This window comes from Schistocerca americana, chromosome 2 (genome assembly GCF_021461395.2).
Source record: "Schistocerca americana isolate TAMUIC-IGC-003095 chromosome 2, iqSchAmer2.1, whole genome shotgun sequence".
Taxonomy (NCBI): domain Eukaryota; kingdom Metazoa; phylum Arthropoda; class Insecta; order Orthoptera; family Acrididae; genus Schistocerca; species Schistocerca americana.
This window is the reverse complement of record NC_060120.1, coordinates 797,319,531-797,344,719: the sequence shown is the minus strand read 5'-3', so window position 1 is coordinate 797,344,719 and position 25,189 is coordinate 797,319,531. Positions and strand designations below refer to the sequence as shown.

Sequence of the window (25,189 nt, the reverse complement as noted above, 5' to 3'; positions counted from 1 at the left end):
GAAAAAGCATTCGACAGTGTAAAAAGGTGGAAGACGTTCGAAATTCTGAAAAAAGTAGGGGTAAGCTATAGGGAGAGACGGGTCATGTACAATATGTACAACTGCCCAAAGGGGATTAATAGGAATGGACGACCAAGGACGAAGTGCTCGTATTAAAAAGGGTGTAAGACAATGATGTAGCCTTTTGCTCCTACTGTTCAATCTGTACATCGAGGGAGCAATGATGGAAATAAAAGAAAGGTTCTGGAGGAGTAGAAAAAATTCAAGGTGAAAGGCTATCAATGATACGATTCGCTGATGACATTGCTATCCTGAGTGAAAGTGAAGAAGAATTACATGATCTGCTGAACGGAATGAACAGTCTAATGAGTACAGAGTGTGGATTGAGAGTAAATCGAAGAAAGACGAAGGTAATAAGAAGTAGTAGAAATGAGAACAGCGTGAAAGTTAACATTAGGAATGATGGTCACGAAGTAGATGAAGTTAAGAAATTCTGCTACCTAGGCAGTAGAATTACCCATGACGGACGGAACAAGGAGGACATAAAAAGCAGACTAGCAATGGAAGAAAGGGCTTTCCTGGCCAAGAGAAGTCTACTAATATCAAATATCGACCTTAATTTAAGGAAGAAATTTCTGAGAGTGTACGTCTGGAGTACAGCATTGTGTGGTAGTGAAACATGAACTGTGGGAAAACAGGAACAGAAGAGAATCTAATCATTGGAGATGTGGTGCTACAGACGAATGTTGAAAATTAGGTGGACTAATAAGGTAAGGAATGAGGAGGTCTGCGCAGAATCGGAGAGGAAAGGAACATGTGGAAAACACTGATAAGGAGAAGGGACAGGATGATAGGACATCTGTTAAGACGTGAGGGCATGACTTCCATTGTATCAGAGGGAGCTGTAGAGGGCAAAAACTGTAGAGGAAGACAGAGATTGGTAATCCAGCAAATAATTGAGGACGTAGGTTGCAAGTGCTACTCTAAGATGAAGAGGTTAACACAGGAGAGGAATCCGTGGCAGGCCGCGTCAAGGCTGAGGTGAAAAAAAAAATAGGTCCACTAATGTTTTGTTCGTGGACTTGCGATCGTTGTCTTTCACGAACTTTACTCGTAAATGTACTGAAGGGCAATTCAAGGAAAACAAACTTGCCAAGAAGTTTCAAATAAGCGCACAATCCGCTGGAGAGTGAAAACCCATTTTGGAACTTGAAGACAATCTTGTGGAAACGAAAGAAGAAGAAAAAGATTAGAAAAGGCTCATGATAATACGATAAGAATTTGACAGAGCATTTGAGAAATGTAAGTGAAAAAAAAAGCCTCTGGAGTGCACAACAATCTCTCAAAGTTTTAAGATCCTTGGGAGAATGTACCATAATAAAACCGTTTTATTTGGTACGCATGATAAATGATACAGGTGAAATATAGACAGACTTCAAGATGAATGTAATAATCCCATTTCCAAAGAAGACAGATTCTGACAGGTGTGAATACTACCGAGCCATCAGCTGATAATGATTTTTTAATACTACCCCAAACTATTTACAGAATAATGAAAAGACTGCTGAAGAGAACCTCGGAGATCAGTTTGGATTCCGGAGAAATGTAGAAAAACATTGAATATTGACTGTACGACTCATTTTAGAAGATAGATTCGAGAAAGGCAAACCTACAAGTATAACATTTATCGGTTTGGAGGAAGCTCATAACAGTGTTGACTTGAACACACACTTTGAAATTCTGAGAACACTGGTAAAAATATAGGGAGCGGAATGTTACCTAGAACTTTGGCGAAACCAGATTGCAGTCATAAGAATTCAAGAAAAGAAAGCTAGGTAGTTGTTGGGAAGGGAGTGATACAGAGTTATAGCCCTTCTCATATGCTGTTCTGTCTGTGCACTGAACAAGCAATAAAGGGAATCATAGAAAAATTTGGAAAGAGAATATAAGTTATGGAAGAAGAGGAAGAAAATTGGGGCCTGCCCATGACATTGAAATTCTACAACAGATAGTGTCTTGAACAGTGGCTGCAAGATGAGCATAAATAAAAACAACACAAGACTAACGTAATTTAGCCGAATTATAAGAAGATGCTGGGGGAATCAGATAAGGAAACGACACGCTAAAAGTAGTAGACTATTTAGGTGGCAAAATAAGCATAAAGGATAACGATCAGCAAAAACAGCTTTTCTCAAAACAAGAAATATGTTAACATCATAAGACCCCCAACTATTTTCTCTTATTAAAATTTCGGTCTTATTTCAGTTTAGTGTAGTACACTATTATTGAAATATCTGTAGTAAAGTTCTAAAGGGCAAACATCATATAGTGATGATATTACTGGAAGCTGACTTCAGCATCCAGGCGTATTTTTCATTACATAACCTTGTTGAAAATGAATGTTTTTCTGGGTGTTAGTTCATAAAAGACTGAAGTATAATATTATGATCTTGATAAAAACACGTCATGTCCACTTTACATAATTCCAGAAACAGAAACTCGAAAACAATTTCTCATACAGTATGCCACACTATTCAATCAACGACTTAAAATGCAGATTTTCATTGTTCTACAAGCTTCAGAGCAAAGGTGCCATGAAGTGAACATCTGAATTGCGAAATTACAAATGACGGCTTTGGTGGCAGATTCACAGTATATACACTCCTGGAAATGGAAAAAAGAACACATTGACACCGGTGTGTCAGACCCACCATACTTGCTCCGGACACTGTGAGAGGGCTGTACAAGCAATGATCACACGCACGGCACAGCGGACACACCAGGAACCGCGGTGTTGGCCGTCGAATGGCGCTAGCTGCGCAGCATTTGTGCACCGCCGCCGTCAGTGTCAGCCAGTTTGCCGTGGCATACGGAGCTCCATCGCAGTCTTCAACACTGGTAGCATGCCGCGACAGCGTGGACGTGAACCGTATGTGCAGTTGACGGACTTTGAGCGAGGGCGTATAGTGGGCATGCGGGAGGCCGGGTGGACGTACCGCCGAATTGCTCAACACGTGGGGCGTGAGGTCTCCACAGTACATCGATGTTGTCGCCAGTGGTCGGCGGAAGGTGCACGTGCCCGTCGACTTGGGACCGGACCGCAGCGACGCACGGATGCACACCAAGACCGTAGGATCCTACGCAGTGCCGTAGGGGACCGCACCGCCACTTCCCAGCAAATTAGGGACACTGTTGCTCCTGGGGTATCGGCGAGGACCATTCGCAACCGTCTCCATGAAGCTGGGCTACGGTCCCGCACACCGTTAGGCCGTCTTCCGCTCTCGCCCCAACATCGTGCAGCCCGCCTCCAGTGGTGTCGCGACAGGCGTGAATGGAGGGACGAATGGAGACGTGTCGTCTTCAGCGATGAGAGTCGCTTCTGCCTTGGTGCCAATGATGGTCGTATGCGTGTTTGGCGCCGTGCAGGTGAGCGCCACAATCAGGACTGCATACGACCGAGGCACACAGAGCCAACACTCGGCATCATGGTGTGGGGAGCGATCTTCTACACTGGCCGTACACCACTGGTGATCGTCGAGGGGACACTGAATAGTGCACGGTACATCCAAACCGTCATCGAACCCATCGTTCTACCATTCCTAGACCGGCAAGGGAACTTGCTGTTCCAACAGGACAATGCACGTCCGCATGTATCCCGTGCCACCCAACGTGCTCTAGAAGTTGTAAGTCAACTACCCTGGCCAGCAAGATCTCCGGATCTGTCCCTCATTGAGCATGTTTGGGACTGGATGAAGCGTCGTCTCACGCGGTCTGCACGTCCAGCACGAACGCTGGTCCAACTGAGGCGCCAGGTGGAAATGGCATGGCAAGCCGTTCCACAGGACTACATCCAGCATCTCTACGATCGTCTCCATGGGAGAATAGCAGCCTGCATTGCTGCGAAAGGTGGATATACACTGTACTAGCGCCGACATTGTGCATGCTCTGTTGCCTGTGTCTATGTGCCTGTGGTTCTGTCAGTGTGATCATGTGATGTATCTGACCCCAGGAATGTGTCAATAAAGTTTCCCCTTCCTGGGACAATGAATTCACGGTGTTCTTATTTCAATTTCCAGGAGTGTATGAACTACATTATGTTCTAGAAGCATCCAGAACGTTTGGTGAACCAAATTAGCGGTACAATCATTTTCGCTTTTAAGGTTTAAAAGAGATCTGCATGAAGCTACATTTTTTGAAAACGAAAAACTTTTATAAATAATCTGGAGATAGATGACATTTGTGTGAGCGTGAGCACAAATTAGAAATTTCTTAAAAAAATATGCCACAGCATAAGGTATAAATAATTTCATTAACATCATCAACGTTCTGCCCTAGGGCAGGTCTTCACATGAAGCTCTCCATGCAGTAGCGGAGAGTTTTCTCATAACTGTTTTATATCTTTATACTATCCAACATCTGGTATCTTCTGCATCCTCTTCTTCTTCTTCTTCCTTTCACAGTTCCTTCCACAGCATCCGGGAGCACGACGGTTCAAACCCGCGACCGGCCATCCTGATTTAGGTTTTGTCTGCTTTCCCTAAATCACTTCAGGCAAACGCCGGGATGGTTTCCTTGAAAGGGCACTGTCGATTTCCTTCTCCATTCTGCCTTAACCCGAGCTTGTGCTCCGTCTCTAATGACCTTGTTGTCGACGGGACGTTAAACACTGATCTCCTCCTCTTCTTCCATAGCATAAATCAGCTATTTCTAATGTAGATCGCTTATGAACGTGATGGTAACGGGGACAACTTGCATATACATTAAAAGTTAGAACAGTTCACATAAAAACCGTAATAATACGAACTAATATCGCCTGCAGCCGAAATTCGACCAACTGTGTCGATTTAATAAAAATACGGGGTGTATCAGAAAGAATAACAGGAATTTTAAAAAATCATAACTGATATGTTATTTGAGATACGTGCGCGTGAACAACGTACTGTTGGAAAGAGCAGACTCTCGAGTTTTACATGATTTTTCGCTAGGTAGTAGCAGTGTGCGCCCATTTCAGTTCTAGCAAAAGTGGTGCCGGGACAACACATAGCGTTTTGTGTTCTACGTTATGGGCAGTACGAGTCAGTAATAACTGTTCAGCGTGACTTTCGTACTAGTTATGGTGTGGACCCTTCTACAGCAAGGAGCATTAGACGATGGCATGAACGATTCCGAGAAACAGGTTGTTTCTGTAAAGGCCAATTGCCGGGCCGTCCCCGAGTGTCTGATACAGACGTCGAACTCATCCGCCATAGTTTCACAAGGAGTCCGCAGAGATCCGTTCGCCGTGCAGTTCAACATGCCACCGATGACCGTCTGGCGTGTACTGCTGCGTCGAAGTTTACACGTGAAACCATACAAAATTCAGCTACTGCAAGCTTTTCGTGAGGGTGACAAACAACAACGCGTGGAGTTCTGTAATTTCGTTCTTGGCAAGATGAAGGATGACAGTATTATTTCACACTTAGTATTTAGTCACGAGGCAACATTCCATTTAAATGGAAACATGAACCGTCATAATGTGAGAGTATGAGGTACAGAACAGCCACATGAAGTTGCACAACATGAGAGGGAGTCTCCAAAATTTAATGTGCATTTTGCAGTTTCACGGGAAAGGTGTATGGTCCATTTTTATTTGCCGAGAACACTGTTACACGAAGCACATGTCTCGATATGCTCAAGAACGTTATTTTTTCACACATAGATATTGATTCGAAAGACTTCATTTATCAAAAGAATAGGGCACCGCCACACTGGCCTCGGTCCGCAGCTCGTGGTCTCGCGGTAGCGTTCTCGCTTCCCGAGCACGGGGTCCCGGGTTCGATTCCCGGCGGGGTCAGGGATTTTCTCTGCCTCGTGATGACTGGGTGTTGTGTGATGTCCTTAGGTTAGTTAGGTTTAAGTAGTTCTAAGTTCTAGGGGACTGATGACCATAGTGCTCAGAGCCACACTGGCATCAGGAAGTGCGGGAATTTTTAAATCAAAGGATTACTGGAACGATGAATCGGTCGCATTGGAACAAATGATTCAGCCTTACATTACTGGCCTCCAACGCCACTGGATCTGATTAGATGTGATTATTTATTGTGGGGGTTTATAAAAAACTCTGTTCATGTGCCTCCGTTACCAACAACAATGAATGAACTGAGACATCGCTCAACAGCAGCTGTGGAAGCTTAACTCAAGACATGTTCGCTATAGTGTGGGAACAATTTGAATATCGCACTGACATATGCCGTGCTTTTCAAGGGGGCATATTGAACACCTATGAAAAAGGTGTGGGAAAAAAAACTTTTTGAGTTTCCCTTTCATCAAAAAACAAAATTCATTGCATATGTTTATTAGTTTCAGAAATATGGACGTGCCAAATCGGATGATTCTTTTGGATACATCCTGCATAACTGCGCATAACGAGGTGAGCGACGATATGCAGAAGTCACTGAATCTGATTTACGGCAGAAGCTGCCGTGTATCTTACAGTGATATAGCCCACATAAAACTGTGTCTGAAAATTGCAGACACGGAAATGACCATAGTAAATGCTCGGTGTAGCTACGAATATTTCTGAAATAGTTCAGTTGTTCGTTTAATTGAAGTGAGTTATTGATACAATGCGTTGAAAAATAATGTTGCGTTAACGGCAGATTAATTTTTCTCTTATGACAACACAATGTGAATGCCGTTGTATCATGTAAAGTAACCGCTTGTGAAAAGTTTTGAATTTCAAAATCTGCATAACTCCCAGTTATATTATTTGGAATTACGTTCAGTGCACATTTAAATGTGTCTTTGAAAACAACAATAGAATTATCATTATCAGTATCCATATTATTCCCTTTTATTTTGTCTACGGGAAATTTGTGTGTCTCTAGCTGTTTGTCTTGCAGTCCGATTCGTTGTTCTTCGAGGCACAGCCTAAAACAAATTTAGTTTCCACATAATAAGAAAAGTCGCAATTATTCTAAATAAAGAAATTAAAAATCGGGAACTTACTTTAATTTTTGTGCCAAAGGCAGCAAATGAACAGAAAATTAGCGCCGTTTACTCTTACACAAAAGTATATCGTAAGCGAAAAGCCGGCCGTGGTGGCCAAGCGGTTAAAGGCGCTACAGTCTGGAACAGCGCGACCGCTACGGTCGCAGGTTCGAATCCTGCCTCGGGCATGGATGTGTGTGATGTCGTTAGGTTAGTTAGGTTTAAGTAGTTCTAAGTTCTAGGGGACTGATGACCTTAGAAGTTAAGTCCCATAGTGCTCAGAGCCATTTGAACCATTTTAAGCGAAAAAACGAGCCCAAGAAACAACGTTATGTACAGTCTGTGTTGCCCCAGAAAGCTTTGTTACTACAATATTTCGTTTTCCACTGTTGACAGCATCAACGACGTAGCAGTTGTATCATTGCAGCTGACCGGTAAGCGAATGTTACTGCAAATGAACCACCCGCAACATTTAAACACGAACGCGATTTCACGCGAAGTTGTTATATTCATGTGTCATTTCTACCATTGCTACTGATTGATTAGTGGGTAGAAGTTGGTACAATGTGAGATACAGACGAGAACTTTTCTCGTTTGTTTATATATGCTTTCTTCTACCTCTCGTGAGAGCTACGTACGCACATGATTTTCTTTGTGCATATCTGTGGAAAGTATCTTTTCGATTATACTAGCTTCATTGGGCTCCTCATATAATTGATAATAATATTAGGTACTTCAATTTTCGGTGTTCCATGTATTAATAGTAGGATTACATTTGTTATTACTGTCAAATACGTTACAGTTTACTTAGACGTGAATTCCGCCTGTAAAATGACAAATGCGACACTTGGTCTGGTCCTTGCATCCGTGCTATCGTCAGCCACGCTAAATCCGTTGGTTCACATTTAAAATAAAACAGCACATGACATGGCATGGTCAACGTCTAAAAATCAAATGGCATACATGTCAGCGAATTTTTTACGGTTGTATCGTCAGAGATATGGAAATAGCTGACAGAAAAGAAAGATACTAGATCAAAGGTATTACTGCATGTTCCTAAAGTAAGGCAAAAATCTTATAAGTGAAATCTGCTTATGTCGGAGACGTGTGTAGCTTCAAACATTTTGAGGAAAGGGGGGAGTGTACAAGCCCTTTATTACGTGTTTGAGCGAACAGAGAGACGGCGAAAACACAACAGGAACAAAAACTTGGCTCAGTCACGAGATTGCTACAATACGCCTATGAAACTAGGACTGTGTTGTACAAGTCTTCTGCCGACTCGACTGCGATGCATGCCACACATCCACAGCCAGTGATGATGATGTAATCGGAAATATGTTTGTGCTGTCTATGACAATATTTCATAGTGAAGTCAATGGGCGCCTCGAAACCACACATCCGCAGCTGCTAGCAAACGGCTTGTCAGCTGAAACATTATTTATTGGAATGTATGTTGTTTCTGCTCTCGCATACTTTCACCTGTATCAGTTTTCGCTGTTTATTATGGTACACCATGCATAAGTCAAATTGAGATTGACGACTGCATATCTTAGCTTGCGTAGCCACGTATCGCGGCATTGTAGAAATAGTGTTTCTCATCAGCTAACTGGGTAAATGGAAACTTCGTCTATGCAGTTCTCGGTTTTCTCGCAGTTTTTAACAATGATATTTTCCAGAAGTCAACCACGAACTACAAAAATCAGTTAACTATATGGCAGCGGTGCTCATGCTGTTTAATGGATGTTTTTATACGGAGTCCCGTTGCGTCCGCATCTCCTGTTGCCAACATATTTTGGTACAGCCATGAATCTCAAAATGTATTTCATATTTGTGGGAGGTGTTACGTGACCCTGAGACTCAGCTGTTGACAAGACCCCCGACAGACACATTATACCTCGTGATTAGAGCCCCCTTACCGCTACACATTATACAGTACGTGGCGAAATCGAGAATGCTGTTGTTGCCAGAGCCGCTTGTTTACATCTGTGAGGCGAGGTGGGTGACGTAAGTAGCGACCTCGCTCGCTATTGGTCCGACGCGGACACACCTCTCCCACACCTCTGCGGCACGACTGCGATCACAAGACACACACACACACACACACACACACCAAGCTCTGAGTCACGTTGCCACTGACGACGTGACAGGATGTACAGAGCACGGCTTACTGACCTTCCAACGCCGTTATCGACTCCGAGATAAACATTCTCATTTTGTGAGAGGGTCCCTCAAACGTGCGATCAGACTGTTCCTCCTAAATGGCTCTCCATGTCTCTTACATATGAACTTACACATCTTGAGTCAGCCGATCAATACTCCCGGAAACGCAGATGTTACTGAAATGCGAAGTTTCCTGTAAGTGGTACTATGGGAAGAAGCGAACAAATGATGACAATTAATTGTTACTTCTGTAGTTCTGAGAGCGTATCAATCGAACTACGTACTTTTAAATGGCAGTAGTATAATTCTTCTTATGATTTTCAGCGACGTGACAGCGTATACAGTGGGTGTTGTGCAGTATAGTAAATCTCGTTTAAATGGTTCAAATGGCTCTGAGCACTATGGGACTCAACTGCTGAGGTCATTAGTCCCCTAGAACTTAGAACTAGTTAAACCTAACTAACCTAAGGACATCACAAACATCCATGCCCGAGGCAGGATTCGAACCTGCGACCGTAGCGGTCTTGCGGTTCCAGACTGCAGCGCCTTTAACCGCACGGCCACTTCGGCCGGCGTAAATCTCGTTTATCAGACTCTCATTAATCCCGATCTCCAGTTCATCCTGCCACCGTTGATTTGGACAGCAGTAGAGAAACCTCTAGCGCAGTTCCAGGTGTTGTGGATGCAGACGGTTGGTACACTGAGAAACGTTTGTAAACTGGAAGTAAACAGGCTACGTAGTTAACAAATGTTACCCGCTCATATGGAAATTAAAATGTTTCTCTTCCACATATTCTTACAAATATTTTCACAAAGTTTCAGTGTTCTACGATCATTCGTGTTTAATGGAGGTCCTCTCGAGCAGCAAAAGGTTGTAAAAGCCCGGTATAATCAGTGTGCGCAGCGTTTTTAAATAACGAGTTGTTGGAGCAACATTTTTTTTAATCGAACAATGTGTTTTATTAACAGAATTTCTGACCATGGCGTTTGTTTCGGTTTGCAATTGAACCTTTCACAGAAATACACTGAGGATATGCTAGACATAAAATCCATAAGTACAGTGGAGCCTCTTTCATCTGAACTAGGTGGGAACGTAGGTCATCTGCGTTATCCGAAAATTCAGAAAAAATATGTTCAAATCAAATGGTTCTAAGCACTATGGGACTTAACATCTGAGGTAATCAGTCCCCTAGAACTTAGAACTACTTAAACCTAACTAACCTAAGGACATCACACACATCCATGCCTGAGGCAGGATTCGAACCAGCGACCGTTGCGCGGTCGCGCGGTTCTGTCTAGTTGGCGCAGTAAATAGCGTTTCGGTTTATCGTGTAGGAGGTCGAGGGTTCGAGTTGGTATAAGGCTTATTTATTTGTATTTGCTAAAAGTAGTTTGCGTGGAACGGCATCTGGTAACTTACTCGTCATACAGCGATTACAGAGGATCTTCTACAAAACATTTGCAGTTACGTACTGCGAACACTGAAACGGAAGTACAATTGTTTTCATTGGTCAATTTTTAAAGAACCCTTTTGCACATCGTGGACCCGAATTGTTTCGCGCCACTGCACCTACTGGATTCCAAACCTGTTTTCTGTGTACCCTCCCTCAATTGTCCCATTGGAATTATTTGCAAATCGCGTTCCTAGCCCTAATGGTGACATAAGGCGCTAGCAAAATATAGTGCACCTGAACGTGGCAAGAATAATAGTTGGTATTAATCAATGGGACCATTGGGGAAGGGTATACACAAAACGAGTTTGGAACCTACTGGATGCAGTGGTGCGAAACAATTCTCGTCCACGACGTGCAAAAGGTTGCTTTAAAAGTTGACCAATGAAAACGATTGTATTTCCATTTCTTTGTACGTAGTACATAACTGCAAACGTTTTGTAGAAGACCCATTGTAAACACTGTATGGCGATTAAAACACCAGATACCGTAACAGGCAGACTACTTTTAGCAAATAAAAACAAGTAACCGTGGACCCAAAGTCGAACGCTCGACCTCCTGTATGATAGCCCAAAACGCTATCCACTGCACCAACTGCACAGCGGACAGAGGTAGTTACCGTACACGTGATCACAGTGTTGCCAGACTGGCAGTCTTTATCGTTCACTTACTGGACGAAACTTTGTAAGAGACTTTTTGAATAGCACTGCCTACAGACGCGTACACAGTTTCTAATTGTAATATTTCACTTATTGCGTTAAATCTTTAATAGAAGATTACTGCTCTTAATGAGCGGATTACGACAACATTTCAACTTTTAAATTAGGTCAGTAACTGAATGAAAAACTGAAAATCAAACTTTTGTTGCCTGGAAACCGTTACAAAGGCAGCCTGCATTTGCGACTGTGCACTTTTCAGCGTTTGCTGTTTTACCCGTTTAGTAGTGTCGACTGCTTGTGGAAACCTTGTGTCGATATCATCAACGGTTCGGGAGCTATTTGAAGTTAACGGCTTTGTTACTCTTTCCCGTATATTCGACTGCTCTATGCAGAAACTTACATACATGATCCGAGCAATGAGATTCGCTCGCTATTCCACTGGTCTGGCAGGATAATAGTGGTTCAAATCTCCGCCCCGCCATATGATTGTAGCGGCTACCATGGTTTACCTTAATGTCAGCAAGTTTCTTTTGTCCAGTGTGAACTGAGTCTCCAACGAAATCGTGGATGGCGAGATATTCAATCCTAACGTTTCTCCTTTTCTTTAGACAGATGAAAGGAGCACTGTAGAGTGGATGAAAAACATTAAGAATCATCGGATATTGCACACTACCCGCTCTCATTAACGTAACCACTTGCCAAAAGCCCGAGTAACTACCTTTTGCAGCGTGGACTGGAGCCTGAGGCGCTGGAGGAGAGTCAATGAGGCTCTGAAAGGTACAGAAATGGCTGTGGAGTGATGCCAGCTCCAATGCCGTGGCCAGCTGCACTAGGTTTCTTGGTTGAAGATCCATGGTGCGAACAGCCCGATTGAGGTTGTTCCTCAGATTCTCGTTCGCGTTTAAATCCGGGAAGTTTGTTGGAGAGGGGATACGGTAAACTTATCCTCCTGCTCTTCGTACCAAGCACATATTAAGTGAGCTGTGTGACACGCTGTATTGTCCTGGTGGTAGATGCCATCGTGTCGAGGAAAAACAGACCATATGGAGGGTAGACGTAGTCCCCAAGGATAGATGCATACTTGTGTTGATCCATTGTGCCTTCCATAATGGCGAGATCACACAGGGAATGACACGAAGGCATTCCCCAGACCGTAATGCTCACACCTCAGGCCTGGACCCTTTCGACGATTGTTGCACGATGTTTGCTTTCAGGTATTTCACGCCGTACACGCCAATGGTCATGTGTACGATGGTGCACAAAACGTCATCGTCTGAAAAGGCCACCTGTCGCCACTCGGTGGACGTCCACGAGCGCTATTGGCCTGCAAATTACAGTCTTCGTCGCCGCTGAAGAGCAGTCAGCCTGGGTGCGGGAACCTGACCTATATACGCAGCAACGTTCGCTGAACGGTCGTTGAGGAAACATTGATGGTAGCCCCTTGGTTCCTCTGGGCGGTCAGTTCCTTCACAGTAGAGCGTATATTTGCTTTTGCACATCTCCGGAGCCCTCGTTAACCCCTGTCATCTAGGCCCGTGCTGCACTGCAGTTGCCTCGGCGCCGGTTTTGGATAGCGCCATTTTGCCATGCACTGTGTACCTTAAGCACTTAACTTATTAGTGTATCGTGTAAAAATTTCAAATAAATTGGTCAAGACCTTTATGTTACCCCTTTATATAGTACATACATGTTTATATATTACGTATATTAAGAAAATATGTAGCCTACGTCTCTATGAAAATTTATTGGTATATTGTGTGAAAAGTGGAAGTAAATCGGTCAAGAACTTTTCGAGATTTTTGGTAACAACGTTAAACATCGACTTGTCCTTAAAAAAGTGTTTTTTAAGTAAGTACCGTTTTGAAATTTAAAAAAACGTGCTAAAATATCTCAATAATTTTATTTTTACATGAAAGCCTGTACCTTAATCTGCGCACTGACGCCATTACAATCTGATTCTTCCCTGTTTACGTTGTGTACTGAGTGTTTAAGATGCCTCCGATAGTCGTGAGTTGGTTCAAATGGCTCTGAGCACTATGCGACTTAACTTCTGAGGTCATCAGTCGCCTAGAACTTAGAACACCACACACATCCATGCCCGAGGCAGGATTCGAACCTGCGACCGTAGCGGTCGCCCGGTTCCAGACTGTAGCGCCTAGAACCGCACGGCCACTCCGACCGGCTAATCGTGAGTCCCGCCGACTGTGAAGTACTGGCTGTTATAAGATTTCTTAGTGCTAAAGGCCTAAAAGCTATCGATATTCATCGTGAGATCTGAGCAGTTTACGGAGAAAACATTATGAGTGATGGAATGGTAAGAAAGTGGGTGAGAGTATTTAAAGATGGCCGCACAAATGTGCATGATGAGCAACGGAGTGGGTCCACAGCTCGTGGTCGTGCGGTAGCGTTCTCGCTTCCCGCGCCCGGGTTCCCGGGTTCGATTCCCGGCGGGGTCAGGGATTTTCTGTGCCTCTTGATGACTGGATGTTGTGTGCTGTCCTTAGGTTAGTTAGGTTTAAGTAGTTCTAAGTTCTAGGGGACTGATGACCATAGATGTTAAGTCCCATAGTGCTCAGAGCCATTTGAACCGTTTTTGAACAACGGAAAGGGCGTCCTTCGGTCGTTAATGAAAGTTTGGTGCAGGAAGTGGACAATAAGGTGAGAGAAAACAGAGGCTTTACGATTTCTTCCTATCGGGATGACTTTCCTAATGTTTCTCGTAGTGTTTTGTTTGGCATTGTGACCGAGCACTTCAATTACCGAAAATTGTGCGCACGTTGGGTACCGAAAGTGTTGATGGATTTGCACAAAACCAAACGTTTAAACAGTGCATTGACTTTCCTTGAGCGGTACCACAACGACGTTGATTTATTAAGCCAAATTGTTACGGGTGATGAAACATAGGTAGCCTACGTCACACCAGAATCAAAGCAACAGTGCATAGAAGTTGAGCAAGGGCATCGTTTTGCTGCAAGACAATGCCCGTCCGCATGTGGCGAATCAGACCAAAGATCTCGTCACATATTTTCGATGGGAAACTCTAGATCATCCTCCGCACAGCCCCAATCTTGCGCCCGGTGACTACCATCTGTTCCTGCATTTGAAGAAACACCTGGGCGGTCAGCGTCTTCAAGACGATGACGAAGTCAAAGCAGTAGTGATGCAGTGGTTAACAAGTCAGGCGGCATACTTCTATGAGGAGGGTCTTCAGAAACTGGTACAACGTTATGACAAGTGCCTCAATATTGACGGAAATAATGTAGAAAAGTAGATTAAGGTACAGGCTTTCGTGCAAAAATAAAATCATTGAGATATCTTAGCACGTCTTTTTTTATTTCAAAACGGTACTTAATTAAAAAACACGCCTCGAATGTATTAAAAATACGTTGTCTATGTTCGTCGGAATGTTTTTTGTGTAAAAATTTGACGTAAATCGGTCGACATTTTTGCTAATAACATTGTATCTTTATATAGTGTATATATACTAAACATATCTCCGTCCAAACATTTATTACAGTTTCATGTAAAAATCTGAAGTAAATTGGTCAACTACTTCTCAGGATTTTTGTTAACAATGTTAAACAATGATTTGTCTTTGTATAGTAATACAGATTTGCCATTTTCCTTTTATTTTAGTTACGTAAAACAGGTCGTATGATAATATACGGATTTACGCTGATAGACTAGGTTTGATCGAACATGCTGGTGGCACCATCATTTTCCAAAGAAATAAGTAGCTTTAATTAGATATACACACTTCAGTTTTTTCAAGTACGTCGTTGCTGTATTGCATTAGGTTAACTGCATCCCATGAATCTCGCTAAGAAGAGACGGGATCCTGAAAGAATTCGAGGAAAAACATTTTACTGAAGTGCAGTATTATGGAATGACAGTGCTGACAATAGCATGCTACATCTGTCTGTCTCAGAGGCGACTTTCTGTAAACCATCACGGGCCACATGTCGTACCCTAAGCACCAAAACTTTTTATTTTGTCACTCGTCCCACTGTAAGCTTCTTTTACTATTCCCTCCATACATAGTTTTCTTTATCTTCCTTATTTTTAACCCTTCACCCTGATCCATTCCCAAGTTGTTTTTATGGAATTCGTACCAGCACATTCCTGAGTCGATCACTGGCCCACTACCGTTCTTGCTTTTTGTTAATAATCTGCCATTTTATTTGAAGCATCAGGGCACAATTAGACCTGTTCACAGATGACACAAACATTGTTGTAAACCCAAGCAGGGAAGCATCAACAGCAAAATAATGAATGATATTTCTGTGACATTTACTGACTGATTTTTCATAAATGGACTAGCTTTCACCTTTGAAAATATGTAGTATATCCAATTTTGTACTGCCAAAAATATCCAGCCTCCTATAATACAAGAGGGAACAATGAACAGTGTAGGAAGTTATAAGTTCCTAGCTGTGCATATTGATGTAAACTTAACCAGGGAAATCCATATGGTAGACCCACTAAATCTTTTAAGTTCGGTTATTTTTTCCAGTAGAATAATTGCCAACCCTGGGAATACCGACGTCAGTGAGTTGAAATTTTTGACGTACTTTCAATTCACTTACATCCTCCGGGATAAAATATACTGGGATAACTCCCCACTTCGGCTAAAAGTGTTTACTGCACAAAATAAAGTAATTAGAATTATATGTGGGGTTCACAGGCGAAAATCTTAGAGGCATCTCTTTAAGGAACTGGGAATATTAACTACAGCCTCAGTGTACGTTTATTTATTTATGAAATATTTTACCAAATAACTGTCTGAGTTTGAGAATAACAGTATAGCACTAGATGGAAAAAATGCTCTGTCACCCTTTAATGAATTTAATTTTGGCGCAGAAAGGGATGAAAGAAAAATCTTTAACAATCTACCCATGAAAATACAGTGTCTGACCGAAACGTTTAGAAATGCTTACCAACGCCGTTATTAACTAACTTACTATAACTCTTTAACTAAAACTCGAATCACTATTTTCTCACCCATTACTGTTTTGTCAAAATAAATAGGAAAAAAAGCAATTGTTCACTCTGTACTGTTTCATTGCAGTGTACGACGTCTTCAGTTGTAAATATATAGCCAATGAAGTTCTCACACACTCACTCATTCATTTCATCCAGCTGAATATGAAGACACAATTATAAAACACAGTAATGTTAACCTTTTAAGTAAGTGAAAAAGGCTGCGTTTCAGTTCAAGCAGAGTGACTAAGTATCCCTCCCGCCAGAGGTTCGAGTCCTCCCTCGGGCATGGATGTGTGTGTTGTTCTTAGTATAAGTTAGTTTAAGTAAGTTTAAGTAGTTTGTAAGTCTAGGGACCGATGACCTCAGCAGTTTGGTCCCTTAGAAATTCACACACATTTGAACATTTGACTAAATGTCAATGAACTTGCTAATGCAGATCTTCGTAACATGAGTTATACATACTCGGTGTGTTATCAATATACCAAAACTTAACAATGAAACTTGAGCATAATTAATATTTGAGCCGAAACTCCATGTGTGATAACTATGAGAATGTCCCTGTATCTACGTATACCTATATAATTACATGTAAATCTAGTGCTGCCTTTCAATAATATATCTAATAACTGTCAACTTCGGTTAGATCTCTAAAGAAAGCTACAAAAAAAAAAAAAAAAAAAAAAAAAAAAAAAAAAAAAAAAAAAAAAAAGCTGAAATTCATTTAATGTTTCACTCTCTCTCTCTCTCTCTCTGATTATGAGCGATAACTAGGCCTTTGCTGCAATGCACAAATATTTCGTTTCCACTGACGCTAAATGGTCATTTATTTTAAAGTTTAACCTATAGTGAGTCTTAATTCATCATGTCATTTGGTCGGGGGCGTGTTGTTTCACACTTTTTCCAACTTCCGGCCGAGTTTACGTCCCAAGATTGGAACATAGCGGGGCGGGGCTTCCTGTCAGTACCTCCTGCTGCTGGTTCTGTGATGATTTGGGCAGCCATAGCGTGGCATTCCATGTGCCCCACGGTTACTCTGCACAGTCACATTACTGTCAAGGATTATGCCACCATTTCGGCTGCTCAGGTCCGTCCCATGGTACAATGTTTGTTCCCCAGTGGTGATGCTGTGTTCCAAGACGACACGGCCCTGTTCACACAGCTCGCATCGTCCAGGACTGATTCTGTGAGCACGAGGGTGAATTGTCGCATCTCCCCTGACCACCACAGACACGAGATCTCAATGCTATTGAGCCTTTGTGGTCTACTTTCGAGAGAAGGGCGTGTGATCACTATCCACCTCCATCATCCTTACCTGAACTTGCCACTATCTTGCAGAAAGTATGCTACAAGATTCCCTTGAAAACCATACAGGACCTGTATTGAATAATTTCGAGACCACTCGAAGGTCTTTTGAATGCATCAAATTATGCGTGGTAATGGGTAGTGTTTTTTGTCAAGTACATGGCAGAAGGCACAAGGTACCCCATTTACATCTACATCTACATGGATACTCTGCAAATCACATTTAAGAGCCTGGCAGAGGGTTCATCGAACCACCTTCACAATTCTCTATTATTCCAATCTCGTATACCGTGCGGAAAGAATGAACACCTATATCTTCCGTACGAGCTTTGATTTCCCTTATTTTATCATGATGATCGTTCCTCCCTATGTAGGTCGGTGTCAACAAAATATTTTCGCATTCGGAGGAGAAAGCTGGTGATTGGAATTTCGTGAGAAGATTCCGTCGCAACGAAAAACCCCTTTCTTTTAATGACTTCCAACCCAAATCCTGTATCATTTCTGTGACACTTTCTCCTATATTTCGCGATAATACAAAACGTGCTGCTTTCTTTGAACTTTTTCGATGTACTCCGTCAGTCCTATCTGGTAAGGATCCCACACCGCGCAGGAGTATTCTGAAAGAGGACGGACAAGTGTAGTGTAGGCCTGTTACATTTTCTAAGTGTCCTGCCATATTAGGGTTCTTTCTCATTCAAATCGCATATGAAGCGCGGAAAGAATGCCGATATTTCTAGCTGGTGCGATGAATGGTGTGGCAACGGCCTTGCCGCAGTGGATACAACGGTTCCCGTGAGATCACCGAAGTTAAGCGTTGTCGGGCGTGGTCGGCACTTGGATGGGTGACCATCCAGGCCGCCATGCGCTGTTGCCATTTTTCAGGGTGCACTCAGCTTCGTGATGCCAATTGAGGAGCTACTCGACCGAATAGTAGCGGCTTCGGTCAAGAATACCATCATAACGACCAGGAGAGCGGTGTGCTGACCCCACGACCCTCCTATCCGCATCCTCTCCTGAGGATGACACGGCGGTCGGATGGTCCCTGTAGGCCACTCGTGGCATGAAGACGGAGTACGATGAATGGTGGCTAGCTCTAAATGTAGAACAATTTAAGTTAATGGGGATGAGTAAGAAAATAACCCCATTATGTTCAGATACAGCATTATTAGTGTCTTGCTTGACACATTCACATTGTTTAAATATCTAGTCGTAACGTTGCAAAGCGATATGAAATGGAACGAATGGGTGAGGATTGTGGTAGGGAAGGCGAATGGTCGAGTTCTGTTTGTTCGGAGAATTTTGGTAAAGTGTGGTTCATCTGTAAAGGAGACCACATACAGGATGCTAGTGGGACTCATTCTTGACTACTGCTCGAGTATTTGTGATCCGTACCAGGTCGGATTAAAGGAAGACATCGAAGCAATTCAGAGGCGGACTGCTAGATTTGTTTCCGGTAGGTTCGAACAATACGCAAATATTACGGAGACGCTTCAGGAACTAAAATGGGAATCCCAGGAGGTAAGGCGACATTCTTTTCGAAGGAAACTATTGAGAAAATTTAGAATGCTGGAATTTGAAGCTGACTACAGAACGATTCTACTGCCAGTGACATACATTTCATGAAAGGAGCACGAAGATAAGATACGAGGAATTAGGGCTCAAACGGAGGCTATAGACAGTCTTTCCCTCGCTCTATTTACGAGTGGAACAGGTAAGAAAATGACTAATAGTGGCACAGGGAACCCTCCACCATGGACCGTACGGTAGCCTGCGGAGTATGTATGTCGATGTACATGTAGAGCTGCCTATGTATATCCCATAATTACTCTGACTTTTGTCCTGTCGATCCGTACGAGGACGATACGTAGGTGGATGAAGAATATTTCTCGGTACTTCACGTCATATTGGTTATTGAAATCTTGTAAGCAGGTCTTCGTGGGACAGTTTGTGTCTATCTTCAAGAGTTTGGCGATTCAGTTTTTCAACGTTTCCGTGACTTTCCCCCTTGAGTCAAACAAACTAGTGACAATTCGTGGCGCCCTTCTTTGCACACGTTCAATATACCTTATTACTCCTCTCTGGTATGGGTCCCATGCACTTGAAGGACATTCTAAGATGGAACGCACGAATTATCTGTCAGCAATCTCTTTTGTAGACCGACAGCATTTTCCTTATTTTCCTGCCTACGGACCGAAGTTTGCCACTTGCCTTACCTGTGACTGAACCTTTGTCATCATTCCATATTCCTACGAACTGTTAGATACAGTGTATGACTTAGCTATTCTAAGTGTGCGTCACTGATACTAATGTCGTTTGGCGAAATGCGCAGTGTTACATTTCTGTACTTTAAAAGCAAGTTAACAGTCTTTGCACCAATTTGAAATCTGACTGAAAATTTCCGCAATTTTCTTTAGACCTTTTAAACCTGTCGTTCATGCTGTCAACAGCGGTCTTCTGGTTCTTATTATACGCACAGGTGACGGGATGGTGGAGTGCATAAAAATATGAAAACACCAGAAATACAAACAAATTACCATGGCTAAAACGGTGTAGGAAAAGCGTTGGCATTCAAAACAGCTTCCCGTCATCTCTGAACGGAATTTTATTCCATCTTCCTGCAAAGTAGTGGAAAGTTCAGCTGACGATGATGAGGGTGGGCAGCGATCGCGCACCCTTCTCTCCAAAGTAGACCACACGGGCTCAATATCACTGAGAAATGGCGACTGTGGTGTCCAGGGGAGGTGCGACAATTCATCCTTGTGCTCACAGAACCAGTCTTGGACAACGGGAGTTGTGTGAAGAGGGACCCTGTCGACTTGGTACAAAGCATCACCATTTGGGAACCAACATTGTTCCAAGGGGTGGACTCGATCAGCCAAACTGGTGACATAATGCTTGCAGTAATGCTTCTATGCAGAGTAACCCTGAGGCCTATGGAATAACACGACATTGCTGCCCAAATCATCACAGAATCCCCACTATTTTTTCTTCCTGGGACGTACACTCGGCCATAAGTTGGAAGACGAAGTAAATATTCCTGAATTTCAAGCAAGAACAAATGCCAACATGAGAAACATAGAAGTAGATATCCTCGGTGTAGCAAAGCAGCTTAAATCACCAAGGCAAGGTCTCTGGCCCAAATTGTACACCAGTCAGGTTCCTTTCAGGGTATGCTGATACAATAGCTACATATTTAGCAATTATATACAACCGCTCGCTTACAGAAAGTTCCTTACCTAAAAAATGGAAAATTGCTCGAGTCACAACAATACCTAAAAAGGGAAATGGAGTAATCCGCCGAATTACAGGCCCATATCACTAACGTCGTTTTGCAGTAAGGTTTTGGAACATATACCATGTTCGAACATTACGAATTTCTTCGAAGAAAACGATTCATTGACACATAGTCAGCACGGATTCAGAAAATATCGTTCTTGTGAAACACAACTAGCTCTTTATATTCATGAAGTAATGAGTACTATCGATAATTATTCCATATTTTTAGATTTCCAGAATCCTTTCGACACCGTTTCTCACAAGCGTCTTCTAACAAAACTGCATGCCTACGGAATATCGCCTCAGTTGTGCGATTGGATGCGTGATTTTCTGTCAGAAAGGTCACAGTTCGTGGTAACAGACGAAAAGTCATCGAGTAAAACAGAAGTGATATCCGGCGTTCCCCAAGGAAGTGTTATAGGCCCTCTGTTGTTTCTTATCTATATTAACGACATAGAAGACAATCTGAGTTTCCGTCTTAGATTTTTGCAGATGATGCTGTCATTTACCGTCTAGTAAGACCATAAGGTGACCAAAACGAATTGCAAAATGATTTAGATACGATATCTGTATGATGTGAAAAGTGGCAGTTGACCCTGAATAAGCCGGCCGACGTGGCCGAGCGGTTCTGAGCTCTACAGTCTGGAACCGCGCGACCGCTACGGTCGCAGGTTCGAATCCTGCCTCGGGCATGGATGTGTGTGCTGTCCTTAGGTTAGTTAGGTTTAAGTAGTTCTGAGTTCTAGGGGACTGATGACCTTAGAAGTTAAGTCTCATAGTGCTCAGAGCCATTTGAGCCATTTGACCCTGAATAAAGAAAAGTGTGAAGTTATTCACATGAGTACTAAATCCACTAAATTTCGATTGCGCTATAAGTCACACACACCTGAAGGCTGTAAATTCAACTAAATACTTAAGGATTACAGTAACAAATAACCAAATTTGAAACGATCACATAGATAATGTTCTGGGTAGAGCAAATCAAAGACTGCGATTCACTGGCAGAACACTTAAAACGTGCAACAGTTCTACAAAGAGACTGCTTACACCATGCTTGTCTGCCAGATTCTGGAGTACTGCTGTGCGGTGTGGGGTCTGCATCAGGTGGGACTGGCGGATGACATCGAGAAAGTTTAAAGAAGGGCTGCTCGTTTTGTATTATCGCGAAATAGGGGAACAGTGCAACAAACATGATACGCGGATTGGAGTGGCAATCATTAAAACAAAGGCGTTTTTCGTTGCGACGGGATCTTCTCATGAAATTTCGATCACCAGTTTTCTCCTCCGATTGCGAAAACATTCTGTTGGCACCCACCTACATAGGGAGAAATGATCACCACGATAAAATAAGAGAAATCAGGGCTCGCACAGAAAAATTTAAGTGATCGTTTCTCCCGCGCGCTGTTAGAGTGTGGAACGGTAGAGAGACAACTCGAAGTTGGTTCATTGAACCCTCTGCCAGGCACTTTATTGTGAATAGCAGTGTAATCACGTAGCTGTAGATGTGAAACAGTGTGAAACAAGACTAATCCGACCAAACGACTTTTCTCCACCTATAGAGCTTAGGTTAAGTTTTATGTCTTCGCACCACGTTTTCCTCTCAAGGGCCTTTGTATTACAGATGAATGGATTTGGAATTCCAGCTCACCCTGCAGCTTCCTCCTTATGAAGATCCCTTCACGTTGTTTTGGTGCTGACAGTGTTCGCGAGTGCGACATTCAGTTCTTCAGTAACTTTTGCTGCTATCGTTCTCTTATTTTTCATTCCACTCCTCTTCAATGACCGTCCGCCGCGATCACTCAACATACACTTTTGTCCATGTTGCAACATAGCGAATGAAGTTTTTCCTCAAGCCCTGTTTGCGGCATAAATTTTTGATCGGTGTCTCTTGAAACACTAAACAATTCGGCTGACCTGGTTACGCAAGCAAACACCATACGAAGACCAACCACTTGCTCACGTCCCCAACTCACGCACCTCCGATGATGATGCACTCACAACCACACAGGACATTGTTCTGACCACGACTGACATCTGCAACGTATTGGTGACATTGCACAGGTGCCTTTCGTGGTCATATACAACAGCGCAACCTGCAGACTTGGGTGGCATCTGTATTTATGCTCAACCGCGCGTTTCTCGCGGTCTTACCATATTTTGAAATGATAATTAAATCAAGACCGCCGGCCGGTGTGGCCTATTGGTTCTAGGCGCTTCAGTCTGGAACCGTGCGACCGCTCCGGTCGCAGGTTCGAATCCTGCCTCGGGCATGGATGTGTGTGGTGTCCTTAGTTAGGTTTAAGTAGTTCTAAGTTCTAGGGGACTGATGACTTCAGATGTTAAGTCCCATAATGCTTAGAGCCATTTGAACCATCTGAGCCAAATCAAGACCCTACGCTGCCGACAGGCGTTGATATACATCACCGGGGACAAAGGAAAATGTGTGCCCCGACCGGGACTCGAACCCAGGATCTCCTGCTTACATGGCAGACGCTCTGTCCATCTGAGCCACCGAGGGCACAGAGGATAGTACAACGGCAGGGACTTATCCCTTGCACGCTCCCCGTGAGACCCACATTCCCAACTTAATGCCCACACACTACATTCGTAGTGCCCCTACCCATTACACTCATTACTCGTGGCAATCATATCGAGTCCCGTAAGAGTTCGGGCAATACGTGTGCATCCACACAGAAAATGAGATCAATGGCTGGTTAGCCTTAACTAAATGTAGATGGTATCTGTTCTTTCGAACATGTCCGAAAGAACAGATACCATCTTCATATACCATATTTCTGTCCAACTCCTATAAATCTATCCGTATAGGCCATAACATCGTTCACTTAGACGTAGTGTACAGTGAAGTGCTCAACGTCTTAATTAATCATGTCGTAGTTATTATGCTTGTCATTTTCACGTTTTATAGAGGTTTCAGAACGTTATGTGTCTTCCTCTTCGACCGTATTTCTTAACGCTAGAATGGTAATGTAGCACATAATGCGTTCGCCTTCCATACCATAACTTCGACATTATCAGGAGAGAAGTCACTATAAAACATTAAAACCTCATTTTCTTTATTCTGACCGTTCTTTACTATTTTCTACTCTACAACAGCAGTAATTTTTTGTTTAAGTTGCCCGTTTAAGGCGGCGTGCTGAAATGGCGTTAGCGTAGTTAGATAAATAACAAAAGGAAGTACTCGAGTTTCTTACTCAGAGGCCGGCCGGAGTGGCCGAGCGGTTCTAGGCGCTTCAGTCTGGAACCGCGCGACCGGTACGGTCGCAGGCTCGAATCCTGCCTCGGGCATGGATGTGTGTGATGTCCTTAGATTAGTTAGGTTTAAGTAGTTCTAAGTTCTAGGGGACTGATGACCTCAGATGTTAAGTCCCATAGTGCTCAGAGCCATATGAACCATCTTACTCAGAAAAATGAGCCTGAATGAAATGATATCCTTTTAACTGCCGATTAATCCTCGTTTCTAAAAACTGAAGGATTGGTGAAACTGCCATAAAAAATAAACAGACTGGACAAAAAACTATCGCCCATGGCTGCTCTGGCCAGAGATAATGGTCATGTGTGCATGAAGTGCTTGATTATGTGAATGTGTGTGTTTTCTTTTCTGAAGAAGGCTCTGGCTGAAAGCTAGATGTGTAACATCTAGCTAAGGTAACGCCCTCAGTGTGACGATGAGGGGAAATAGGTACTTGGGGAAATATACTTATCTATGAAATTATTATCATAACTGAATGATATAGCTTAGCGAAAGGACTGGAGATCGATCAAGTAGCACTTTCGTTATATCATCTGTGTAGCGTATATCTGAATTGTTGAAAATCTGAAGGTATTTGTGCCTTCTCGTTTTCAAGTATCTGTGATCAGAGTGGTGTTGCACAGCATTCTGTATTAAAGGCTGAGCTTTGTTTCTGAGAAAAACTGTTATATTTTTCTTTTTGCCGATATGATAATGTGAGACTTTTCCTTTTGACGAGCGTTCGGACTACATGCTACTTAAGCGCCACGTATTACAATTTTGAGCAGAAGAATAAGCATTTGCTTTGATTAGACGAAACTGCTACCTAGGTACTAATGGAGATCGGTTTTACTTCATTCTACAGAGAAAAAAATTAATACTGCTTAGGATATTCGTCGGATCGCAAGCTATGCCCTTGAGTCTGTGGGTCGTTGTTATGTAACTAGTACAACCCGTGAAAGCCTGTACGCACTGACGTGTTTGGCTGGCGGTAAAATCGAAAAACAGTACAGAGAGATGGGGTTCATTTCTCGGAACGACTCAAAGTGGATGGCGTGCACAGCAAACAAGATGCCTGCGGGGCGAAAGGTGCTCGAGCACGCGAGAACGTAAACACCTCCAAGGATATCCGCTGGTCG

At 43.0% G+C, this 25,189-nt stretch overlaps 1 non-coding gene and 1 pseudogene across 1 annotated transcript; one reads left to right on the top strand and one right to left on the bottom strand.

The window, feature by feature from the left end:
• The first annotated feature begins 18,280 nt into the window (after positions 1–18,280).
• On the top strand, positions 18,281–18,398 carry LOC124597044 (annotated as a pseudogene).
• A 4,846-nt stretch (positions 18,399–23,244) lies between these two features.
• Trnat-ugu lies at positions 23,245–23,319 on the bottom strand. Its single transcript has one exon. It is a non-coding gene; the product is annotated as a tRNA-Thr (tRNA).
• Positions 23,320–25,189: the final 1,870 nt, after the last annotated feature.